The sequence below is a fragment of the Anser brachyrhynchus genome, assembly GCF_964034855.1.
Source record: "Anser brachyrhynchus genome assembly, chromosome: 1".
Lineage (NCBI taxonomy): Eukaryota > Metazoa > Chordata > Aves > Anseriformes > Anatidae > Anser > Anser brachyrhynchus.
This window is the reverse complement of record NC_137694.1, coordinates 82,901,580-82,914,185: the sequence shown is the minus strand read 5'-3', so window position 1 is coordinate 82,914,185 and position 12,606 is coordinate 82,901,580. Positions and strand designations below refer to the sequence as shown.

Genomic DNA, 12,606 nt, shown 5'->3' with positions numbered 1-12,606 from the left:
ATAAAGTTAATGCAGCGGAGAGACATCGTGTCACCCCTATTGGTAGACAATTATAGATAAGGTTCCAAATTCCAATATTCCTGATGGAAGACACACAGGAACTTCCATAAAAGGATGGTAAAAATATTAAGCAAAGAGGCCAAAAGGCTAATCAATCCTCATAGAAACATTCACGCTTGTCACAAGAGCTTGCCTTACAAAATCAAAATGTGTTATTTAATTTCATTTAATGAGCAAACACAGCTCCATTCTCCTTCACATTGATCATTAAATTGCTAATTAAAACCTTTTTAGAAAGGTTTAAGGTTTAAACGAAACACTCTTTAATTTTATGATGTTGTACTTAGGAGAGCTGATAAAGCTTTGGAAGAGAATTGCATCTTTCCAAAACTTCCTTCTAAATTCATGAGTTCAGATAAAATGCAGGGTTCTGCACTAAGGCGCAACCCACTTCTTCCATGAAAGTTTTAAACAGTCTGTCGTGAATATGCTAATATATTGCAGATAAGAACCAATATATACAAACCTGAGCGTTTTTCACCTTGAATTCACTTATCCAATAAATAAGCCTCAGCAAACTCCATGTATGGAATCATTTGTGATTTCAGGAGTTCTTAAAAGAACAGATATCAAAGTCTGACTCTGACAAACTCAGGATCTGGGTTTCTTAGTGAAATGGAAATAGTAACTAACAATATGCAGGCACGTAAATTGGAACTACTCCTACATTTTCATTTTGCCTTCAGAAGTATCAAATAAATAAACCTGCTAAATTCCAGCATTCATTTTTCATTACAGTAAGTACAAGCATTCTTGTTCAAGTCCATGCCATAACAAGATGATGTTCAATTATGCCAAACTAATGGCAGCAGAAACAATATCTCTTGCTGATTCCTTAGCTAGTATACAGTTTATACAATACTCCACATTTAGTACGGCCACTGAGGCTCCAATTCTATAATTACTTACAGCAGATCTCTGTTCCTGATCGCAGTATGCATTTGCTCTGTATCAGCAAGGACACAAAATCTGATCACTGCTAACTGCACCGCAGCACACAATATGAACTCTGTGCTGCCCATATGCTTTCACGGCAACTGTGGGAAGATTGACAACATGGCATAATGCCTGGCTGCTGTCATGTTCACCTATCAAAAATGTTTGGATAAATCTGAATTAGCAGCATAAATTTTTACCTAATCTGCGCTTTTCTGTCATGTATCCAATAAGAGAGACGCTAAAATTAGAGTCACATTTGTAGCTCACTCCTCTTTGGTGCCTCACACATCCACAGAGCACATGCAAACGTCTTTCCCCAAATGCTGACAGAGAAGCTGCCACTGTCTTCGCCTGAGGTTCAGTACTGTAGCTTTCAGTCAGTCTATGTTGAGAGCAGGTAGGAAGTGAGTCCTTTCCACATATGTTCGCATGCCTAAAACACTTGTCATAACCCAGTCCAATGTCAGTAACTACCAAATACTGTATATAGCAGTATCAAAGATGGCTAATTTGTTCTGAAAAAAAATCCCATTTGACTGTTCTCTCACACCCTGTTTCATAATCATGGGTACTAATTTTAAATTTTATTTTAATTTCAAAGTAGCTAGACTGGCCCCATTTAAATTCCAAGCAAGAGGTAGTTAAGATCATCTCCTGTTGTGACTAATAAACTTTGGCTCACTTAGAACAGATACATGGAGGGCTAGGGGGAGAGACAGAGGCAAATGTCAATGGAAATTAACATGCATGGGACTGCATACGATTCAAAATAAGAATTTCAGTAGGAATAAATGATCATTGTTATAGATTGATTATAGATTTATATATTTTTAAAGAGGTGGCATTATAAAGTGTACATCATAGGGCATTATACAACACTATATTACACTACTAACTGTTACACTGTTACTTTCTGGTTTGGATTTTTTTTTTCCTCCAACATTTATGGTTTTATAAGTGATGAAAATCCTCTGCCCAAGACCACAGCTGGTTTTAGATTTATTTTAGTTTAGTTTAAGAGATGGCATTATAAAATGTGCAACTTACTTAGAGCATTATATTGCACTCTACTGTTACACTTTCTGGTTTGGGGGGGGTGTTATTTTTTTTATTTTTAAAACATTGGTGGATTAATAAGTGATGAAAACCCTCTGCCCAAGACCACAGCTGGTTTTATTACATTTTCTGACTAGTGGGAATGCTCAATTCTCACTCATATAATATTCATGGGTGTTTGACTTTTAATGGGGTGTTACAATTGCAGGCTCTTTGTGCAGGTTCTTCATTCCCAGAGAGTAGGTTTGACCACAGAGAAAAATGTATAAAAGCCTTGAAAACAATTAAGATGAAGGAAATGTAGCGAACATGAAAAAAGAGAATGAGGAAGTTGAGGATTAAAAGGATATTCACTGGACATTTGAATAGCTACCTATCAATATAATTCCCTAATATTCTCCTACCTGTACGTAGCTATGCATTCACACTGCAGGAGGACTGCTTAGGTGAACTGCTTTCCTTTCAAATGGAAGAACACAAAACAAAGGACAAACACTTTCATTAAAGTTATAACTAGCCAGATTAAGAAACAGTATTCCCACTCTGCCTCGGTAAATTTTCCTCTTTCTTTCCATTAAGAATACAGTAAAAATCACTTTCACAAAACAAAGCCTAAATTAATACAACTACTATTGCAAATACTTCTAGGTATACCACCATATGCAGATTTATTTTTTATTTTTCTAGCCCAAAGAAATCATTTATAATCCTTTATGACACAGATCTTATGTCAAGCATTTTTGAACAAGAGTTAGAAAAAATCAAGGGTCAAGAGAAAAACTATATGCATTGGCCAGCATCATACTTACATTTTCTATCTAAAATCCATTTCAAGAAAATTTATAACAAAAGTAATAAATGAAGTGATGTCAGAGAATGGATACAAGATTATTTTCAGAAATAAGAGAGTATTTCTTTATTCTCAAGATACTATATTTCTTTATTCTTTTTTTAATTTAATTAAAAAGAAAGACTAAACACTACTCCTTTCTAATTGCTTGTGTTTGTTGTTGTTTTTCAATACACAGATTTTTACACTGTTGCTTCCAGTTCCTCATAAAAAGGCTGAAGAATTCAGTAATAAAACTCTCTAGTAATCATTGGTTAAGTTAGAAAAAATTATGAAGGAAACATTCATGGTAGCACGTAACCTTCACAAGAAGTGATCCCAACCAAAGAAAGTATATGATCCCTGTTTATTGCCCAGTGTTTCAAGGTGGGAGGTAGTTACACAGCACAACAGGTAGCTTTTTTTTCTGGCCCACCTGGGCCTTCAAAAGAGGATTCAGGGTCAGAACTGCACCTAGATATCTTCTTGCACTGAGCTTCCTCTGGAGCGCGGAAAGGAAAATATTGACTCCTAAAGCATTCCCAAATCATCTGATACTTGTGTTGTGTAAATTGAGATGGGGGGTGGGGAGCAAAACATCAGTTTTGCTTATAAGACTGCATTCAGAAGCTTAATAAATTTGGTAAATTAATGGTGATAACATTCCCTGCCAATTGTCTGTCTACATTTAACGTTGTTTTACATTGTTCCATTAGTAAGCGAGGCACTAGAAAATTATGCTAGGTTTGCACTTTCATGCAAGGATCAATTCTTTGGTGTAGATACAAAAATCCAATTCAAAATGCATAATTATTATTATGACCATAATGCGTTTTTTTTTTTTCAAATCCTAAATAAACAGCTCAATGCCTGTGGGACCCACATGCCCTAGACAGTCATGCTTCACTGTCTTTCTGAAGCCAAGCTCTTTCAAGGACCAAAGCTATGTGAAGTAAGCTTGTAATTAACAGTCCACCAGAGTACTCACTCTATTACTCATGTAATCAGTTAACTATTTGATTGCATAAGATGCCTTAATAGCATTTTACCCTTTTTTTTTTTAAAGAAAATCAGAATCTCATATATTTCATCACCTGCTGAGAAAAGTATATATTGTAGTAATTTATGCCCAGAACAGTTATATCTAACTTGCAACTTTTACTTTGTTTGACAAACCTTTGCTAACTAATAACCACCATGCAATTACATAATAAATACCTGAAAAGTGTAGGCACTTAATATTTTCAAAAACATATTCTCCTCTATACATTAATTTCTTAGAACTTCTGCCCTTGATGCTTCCTGAATGGGAATAGAAGAAGATGTACTCTGGGAGGAGGAGTGTCACCTGGAAATTCTTGTGAATTGATGCTGATAGAGCTCACACAACTATCTGCTGCCCAGAGTTGTAGCTAGGAAGAGAAAGGATCCTTTGTTTCATTGTCAGTAAACATGTGCTGCTCTCTAACTAGGACCTTAGCTTCTTTGCATCCTGTGATCACCCACCCAGCAGCCTCAAATTGCCTCTGTATTACTTGGTATTGAAAAGAGATTCTGACACTTTTACCTTCACTCTTTTTCCAATAAGGGCAATGTTAAGTTGCCTAATGAAATCAGTAATGTAAAAGCAAACCTTTTCAGTTATACTGGAGTTTGGTTTCTTATAGATATCCATAAATGCTGTTCATGAACTGATAAATCATTACCTTAATTGTAGTGACATTTCCTGGCCCACTACTTATATTAGAAGGATGCTCCAGCGCAGGACATTTTTGGGGGTTATGGTCAGACCTTGACCAAATAAAACAGAAAAACACCAGCAAGTTCTTCATAAAAAACAGTTACTAATGCCACACTGAAAAGAGTATCTCAGTTGCCTGTACTTCTCCAGCAACAGATGTGTAAATGAGCTCTTCTGTGAAAAAGAATGAAAAATCACTGGCCACAATTAATCGCACATGTGAAAAATCGACTTGCCCTGCTGTGACAACATGTGACTAATGTACACTGTATGTGCTAGTCTATGTATTGGCACATACACATATTGGCACATGTATGATACACATGAAAATTATGATTACATGTATGCATATACATTTGCTTTGGTAGTAATTAGTAATGGTCTTGTGTTTGTTATAGTCCTGTTATGATGCTAATTTATACAGCTCTAGACAAAGGGTCCTGCTGGACAGTACCATCTTTGTCACAGGAGAGATCAACTGCTGTGCCCTTCAGACTATCCTGAACATATTTTTTTTGTGTGCTTCTCCTACATTTTGGTTGAAGAAAGTAGCATGGAAAACTGTGGCAGGTGAGTTGAAAGACTGGAATATGAACCAACAAACAAATAACCACAAAAATATCTACTGAAAACTATAATCATTATGCCAATTAAATTCCTATTAAATTGTACTTTAGAAGCTTTTTATCCTCTAAGACTATGTGAAGTCTGCTCCCTAGTACAAATTCTGCGAGTACTAGCTACTGTGGACAAAGAGGGATTAAAAAGAAAAGACTTTTTTAATGCCTATTCTTCCAGCAAACCCTGGAGAATATAATTCACACTGAAGGACTTGCCAGAATGTCTTGAACTCAGAGCATAAAACAAATTCAATGGGAAACTAAATCCTCCCCTTCACCTGGGGAAAAAAAAAAAAAGACATATTTGCTCTTATTCAAAAAAATCACACACAAAGTTGGGGTGTACCTATTGCATATACAATGCAATATTACCCTCCGCTCTTTAGGCAGAAGGATTCCAGTGGAGCCTAAGACCCACGGTCTCTGGGTGGTAGCCCACTGACTCAGGCACCCTGCATGAGATTATACAAACCCTCCACAGTATTTCCCACTAGAAAATCTGTCAAACTCTTATAGCACTAGTTAATATCTACTTTTCAAAAGAGAAGTCTATGATGTGCTAAGCTTTTTACTTGGCTTTCTATACTCCCATCTTCTCTAATCATTTCACATCAAAGCCTAAACTGTCAAAGACACACAGTACTTGAAACTAATCCATCTCAGGCATTTTAAAACTTCAAGCTACATGCTACCCTCCCAAGGTGGCAGCTAAACATAGCCAGGATCTGGATTTCTACTGAGGTCATGGATCTACTGACTTACGCCACACCTGGAAACGCACAGAACTATTTGAGCACTAATGTTTTGTGAATGCCAATACTCTCCTGGACTAGAAACCCTTATTTTATTACTACTAAGTCAAACCATACATTTTAGTGCTATACGTGATTGTAGGTACTATTTGAGTAAATTAGATTTGAATTACTTTTGCATGTTGAGTTATTGAACAGTTATTACACTGATTTCTCTGTTCTTAGAATGACTGTAGTTTGTTAATACAGAATTTAAGAGTAAGAGAAAAGACCAAACTGATTGCACTTCTGGGGATTGTAAAATTCCTAACGGGGAGAATGAGACTGTGAGGTTTTGCTTTTCTCATCCATTAACTCATTAATATTCCTGAGTCCTGCTCCTGCAAAACAGCCATGTGATTTGCAAAATACTGAACACATACTCGTGTGAACCTACCCAAAGTCTTTGACACCTTGAGTTGCATCAGAGTATGTGGCAGATTAATAAAACAGTACACTTACAATGCACTGCTGTAAGTTATTTATTCCCATTTTGATACTGCATGCATGAACTGCCACTGTTTGATGAATCACTGAGGAAAATGGGACCTGACAAACGGCTCTTCTTTCAGCAGCTGCCTACTATGACAGCATCGACAGAAAAACACATCATTGGTTCTAAAATACCACATTTTTACCATTTACACTGAATAAGACATGAAACTCTTTAAGGGAAGCGGTAGTATGTTATCATTAGGGCCTGTTGACAGTATGGAGGGTGTGCTTTGAACTCTGTTCTGTCATCACTCTTAATCTGCACCTAATCGCATTCCACTCTAAATAGAGGGAAGGGCCGTCTGCATGTTGACAACAGTGCCGGTGATGAAGTATTGCACCCTTTAAAATCTCATTTACAGATTGGTTTCATTACCACCCACAACTGGCTGGGATCCATGAAGGAACACACCTGCTCTCATTAGGGCCACGTGATGTCTGCCGATAACAGTATTTCCATGCAAATAGGGCAGCATGAAGATGAACGCTCTGGAAACTATCTTTCTGATAAAGCTGATGAGCTTTTCTGCCTTCATTTGGGGAGGTAACACATAGGCAATCTGTTGATTACTTCTAGAGTTTACTGATAGGTTTTAATGACTGTTTCACAACTATGGACGTTCATTGTATTCTTTGGCTTCTCTCTTTCATTATGTAGCCTTTCCAATCTTCCTCTAATGGACAAATGTTTATTATTTTCTAAAGAAATGTTTATTATTTTCTACTGCAGATGAATCCCTTATGCTAGGCAGTTTTCAGAACGTACTGGCTGAAAAATTGGATTCCAAACTAAGGGTATTCACATAGAATTTTTTTTTCCTACCGAATTTTTGCATATTTAGCATTATGGATCCATAATATCAAAACAGGTAATGTTGTTACTATACATCTATAGCATATAGAATATGTGTTGAAGGCCCCTTAACAGCAGTAAACAAATTCAGAACAATGTTAGCAAGTTTACCAAGATTATGTGCATCCAAATACCATGGTCAAACCATGACTAGCCTTGCAGGATAGCTCCCATACCTACTACATGGGTAGTATATGGATAGAGTTTAAAACATCCTGAATTTCCTGTTCCAGTAGAATTAAAATAAATATTTCATCATAACAAATCCCTAGGTCTGAAGTGTTTATTCAAGCATTGGTTAGAGAGAACTTCACTTGATTCCAGCCTGGCAGGATGTAACACTTAGCAATGGGAACAAAAATATTATAGAAAATTATGAAGTTATTTTGCACTGTTACACAGTACGTACAAAGCAGTATGCTTGCTCACGATTTGAGGAAAAACATTACATTTTCATATAAAAAGTAACATTAAACTAAGAAGTTGAGTATCCTTTCATCTCAAAGCAACTCAGATTTAGTTTACTAATCATACTCTCATAATCATACATGTATCACATGCCACATAAAGGGATCTCAGAAGTATGACATGCCATGTGAAGAACTTTTTCATCAGTAAGATATACCTGGAGTGTAGATACAAACATCTAGAAATACTGATGCTTACAGCCTAGTGACTCCGTAACTAAAGTCTTCCCAGCTGCAAGTCCACGGCATGCTGTTCTAATTACACATGCAGCTTTCTACTTTTAATTTGTGTATGTTTCCATGTACATAAAGTCTCAAAAGTAAATAGTGAACTTATAAAGTCAACCTGCATATCATCACTTGCAAACTGGATTTATATTTCAGTATATGAGTTTATAAGTTTGCCTGTATATGTACATACAGAGTTTAACGTTGTTTTTCCTGTATTATACTTTATACTCTTTGGCAAAAGTATGAATTTGCAAAGAATATGCAAAAGCATAACTGATAAGACTTATGTATTTGAAGGGACACTCCTAACTTTCCTGAAATAATATGATCTCCTTTTGTATTATCCTGAATATTTGAAAGAATACAGTTGTCATTTCAGTTAAAGGGGCTTATTGTTGTTGCTTTCAGTCTATAAGGCATTAAGAGAAGCTGAATAAAATGCTAAAATCTAAATAGAGGTGTCTACGTAGATGCTTTTAAAACCGTTCAAAGTTAAATCACTAAAACTTTCCTATATATGTAGGGCCTGTATATGTCCATAAAAACAAACATCTACGATAGCAAAAGGAGACAGGGAAAAATATATAATAGATATTAAAGAATCAACATTAAGAACATCAAATTCTTTGGCACTTTGAGTTTAATATTTTCCAAGTGTCAGTTAATACTTAATAAGGTTTATTCTGACTTTCTAGCCAAATTAACCGAGATTGTTTACCAAAAAAAAGACTTTATTATTATTATTACTATTTTTATTAAACTGACATTAAAAGCTGAAAATCCTCATCCCCATGAGAACACCTGCAGGTTTCTTTGGAGTTTACCTAGACAGTTATACTAAAACTGTCAAGAAAGCCACTGTGATGCTCCCTACAGACAGACTGAGGTAAGACCGAGCCCAGAAACAAACAGTGCCCCACAACCTGACTGCACTGCAGACACTATAAGTTGCTTCTCTCCAGATTAAAAACAGATAACTCCCTGTGAAATTCACTGACTGCAACCATCAGCAATATCCTAACTTATCAGCAACTTATCAGCAGTAATATCCTAACTTATATATAATTGAAATATTTTATTATCAAGATCAATTTATACTTAAAATGGCAACAGTTTGCTGACAGCAATGTAGCTGATAGCTTGCAATGGCAAACTAAGTCTCCTGGGACTGGGGAGAAGAAGCAGGGAGGAAGAAAAGGGTGAATCAAAACTCTGCCTCCTTCTTCCTTAAACTCCCCTCACTCAAAAGTAAACACACCACCATGCCTTGAAATGATTACATTTTAGGCATTCTCGTTAAATATGCGTCTCCACTTTAGCCAGTTCAGCCCAGGTATATGATGACGCATTTCACTGGAATACAGTGGAACAGCAAGTAGTTTGAGTCAACACATTATTTATGGCATAGTACTGTAAATAGAGAATGACAGTTCAGGAAAAGGTGTTGCTAAACAAAAAATATATGGCATCTGTTTCCAACATCTGCTCTCTCAAAAAATACTATTGGCTTGTCAATGAACTCTTCTAAAGCCTTGTCCACAAGGCTTACATGACCTTTAAACTATGAACAACTTTTGAAAAAAGTTAAATTTCAAATTTTCACACAGGGAAACATTCCTGTTTTTTAATTAGTCCTCAGACAAGATAAACAATACTGACTGTAGACCCTGTAGGGCCAGAATTTCCCTTTCATTGCAGGCAATGAATTTGAACATTATAAATGAAGATACTTTATAGCAGCGTCACCTACTTTATTAGTCTGTACGACAACAGTCATTTTCATGGCATGCTTCTGCTAGGGCATTTAAAAATTAGTACAGCAGTTTTGTGGGAATTCACTGAAACTGTCTAAATGATTTTTGTCTAAAAACAGTTAAAAACTGATTCTCCCCACTAAAATTAATAAAAATAGTCTATAAAACGGCCAGAATATAAGCTGATGCAGTAGTATCAAATAAACCTTAGTATTACCTGATTCAGAATGGGTGATTTTTTTTGTAAGAGGATTCTCCAGACACATAAAAAGTCATTTCATTTGGTTTTGTCAGTAACATACACATATAAAGAAGCAATATGACTCAAAAGAAAAAAAAGAAAAAATAGGTCAAGTAGGGCTTTCTCCCTCGAGGGCTTGATGCTTGTAACTCAACAGAATCAGAATATAAACAGAGACTTCCCAGGTGGCAAATCCTACGAGGTTTCCATACCCCAGACTCTCCCCTAGTGCTACTCACACAGTGGCTCCTGTGCAGCATGAGAGATGAGTTAGTATTCATTCCTTTCTGGATGGCACAAAGTAAAAAATGGGTAAATGCAAGACCTTTTAAAAACGACATTGAAATGTAAAGGCTTGGAAGGAGGGAAATGCTTCATGCTCTTTCTGACTTTGTCTTCAGGTAGAATTTTGATACAGGAGGAATCTATTTTAAACATTTTAAGGGTACTACTCAGTACAAGCAAAACCTCCCATAGGTACCAGGATGCTTGTTTGTGCAGTGATACCCCCTGAGAGCTGCTGGGCAAATCACATGATTTACTTAGAGTGAATCCTTTTTGCCTTTTTGACACAGTACCCCACAGTGCTGTACAGAACTAGCAGGTAGGCAGCCTCACAGACCACTGCAGACCAGGCATCAGTCAGAAGAGGGTCAATGTGCCTGCCCAGATTCACAGCAGCTGTGGGTCTGACCCTGCCATTTACTTGCTCCTTTAAGCTAGATCAGTTTCTACAGCCACTTGCTGTGATGGCACAGCAAGCACCTACCTCACTTGGTGCCTATGGGGGTGTTTGAAGGCAACCTAGGGCAGCCAAGAAATGGACCATACGTGCTCCTCCTCTGCTGAATGAGCAATTTTAAGGAATTGTAGTCTATGGATATAAGTCTTGTTCCTTCTCTATCTCCTTTGGTAGGCCTCACGCACTTCCTGTATGGTAGATTATGGAGCACCTTTTCTTTTCACATTCCCCTTCTTTCCATGAGGCACACTAGGGCAACAACATTCCTCAGCTATCCACATTTATAACTAGGTATTGTTTAAGAGCTTGAGAGCCTTAGCACTCAACTTCCATTTTGAAATGGATATTCTCCGTATTTCCCCAAAAACTGGTCTAAAAATCCCACCTCATAAGTACACGTGCATTAGTTCTAATTAATTTTTTGGCAGCAGATGAAGCAATTTTAGGCACGGGATTATAAAATGCAACTCTCTTTCCAAGAGAAGTAAAACAGACAGTCTTATTCACACTTTTGCCCTTTGCAAGTCACACAGTCTTCAATCATTTATATGTCTTACACTCACCACTTCTGTGAAATATAAACAGATGGGTTCTAAATGATTTTTCACGGAAATGGAACTTCCATTTCCCAAGCTGACTACCTGCAATATATCCTTTAGAAAGCTGCTCCTGAGATTTTTTTATTTAAAAAAAAAAAAGTTAGAGCTTGATAAATCCCCCACTTCATTTCTGACAACTGCTGCTTTCCCTTATACAAGTCCCCACTTAAAATCAAGCACTTTCATTAGCTCCCCATTAGGCCCTCCCCAGTGATATCTAAACAGTCCCTCTTTTGTAATGTGATATTTTTTGTATTATATAAATATATAGTATTACTTTACTGTGCTTTTATGTTGCATTATATATTGTATAATACAATGTATTTTTCAGTAAAATATGAGCTTTTTTGTGTTAAAGCATTATTTATACCTATGATGCTACATAAATGTATCATAGCATCTGTAATAATACTGCTAATGACAAAGGAGGTATGGTAGGGAATAGTTATTGTAAGATTCAAAAGAAACACAGTAATATCAGGGACTAGGGAGCACAGTTTGTGCAATGCTCCATGTTGGAACAGTACACGGGAAGTTTTGATTCTTAATTAGACCTGTAGGTATGCACAACAAACAAAGAAACTTAAGAACAACACTAAAAAATAAACCTATTACATATCAATACAAGCAATTTGATTGCAGAGTATGTTCCTGCAACAGCTACCATCAGCAGTCTCAAATAAAACGCTGTTATAAATTTGAAGGATTTCACTTGACTTCAGGACATCATATTTTGGGATCTAAGCAATTCTATCTACAAACTGCTGGTTACAGGAGTGGTGAATAACAAGGAGACTTGACTTCATCACCAATGGACAGGTGATGGTTGGTTTGCTTGCTTGCTTGCTTTTGGGGGTGGTGTTTTGTTTCGTTTTAGGATCTCTAAATAACCAATGACAACATACGACATTGCCATACAAGTATTCTGTGACAATAACACACAGATTATGAACTTCCATAGCAAGGATTCATTGAGTCATTACCTCTACAGCCACATATTACAGAGAAATAACTTACTGAAACAGAGTAATGGTAACAGGCCACTAGCTTGTGATACTGGATCAATAATTTTCAACTTATGGTAGGAGAGATTTGCTGAACCTCACAGAATGACTGCAGAAGAGAACACAGTCTGTTGAATCAATGATCCATAATTCAAAATTGCTTAGTAATATTTTTAGTTAATAA

The 12,606-nt window shown here is 36.5% G+C and overlaps 1 protein-coding gene across 31 annotated transcripts in view; it reads right to left on the bottom strand.

Moving 5' to 3' along the window:
• Nucleotides 1–12,606, bottom strand: part of ROBO2 (roundabout guidance receptor 2) — a 931,286-nt gene that overhangs the window by 359,346 nt on the left and 559,334 nt on the right. Inside the window, exon 1 of one of the 31 annotated variants that reach the window (XM_080591510.1) lies at nt 1–12,606. This exon is cut by the window's left edge and continues 17,222 nt beyond it; it is cut by the window's right edge and continues 30,069 nt beyond it. The exons of the other annotated variants lie outside the window; for them this stretch is intronic. The gene's annotated coding sequence lies outside the window, so the exon portion shown is untranslated. 31 annotated transcript variants of the gene reach the window in all.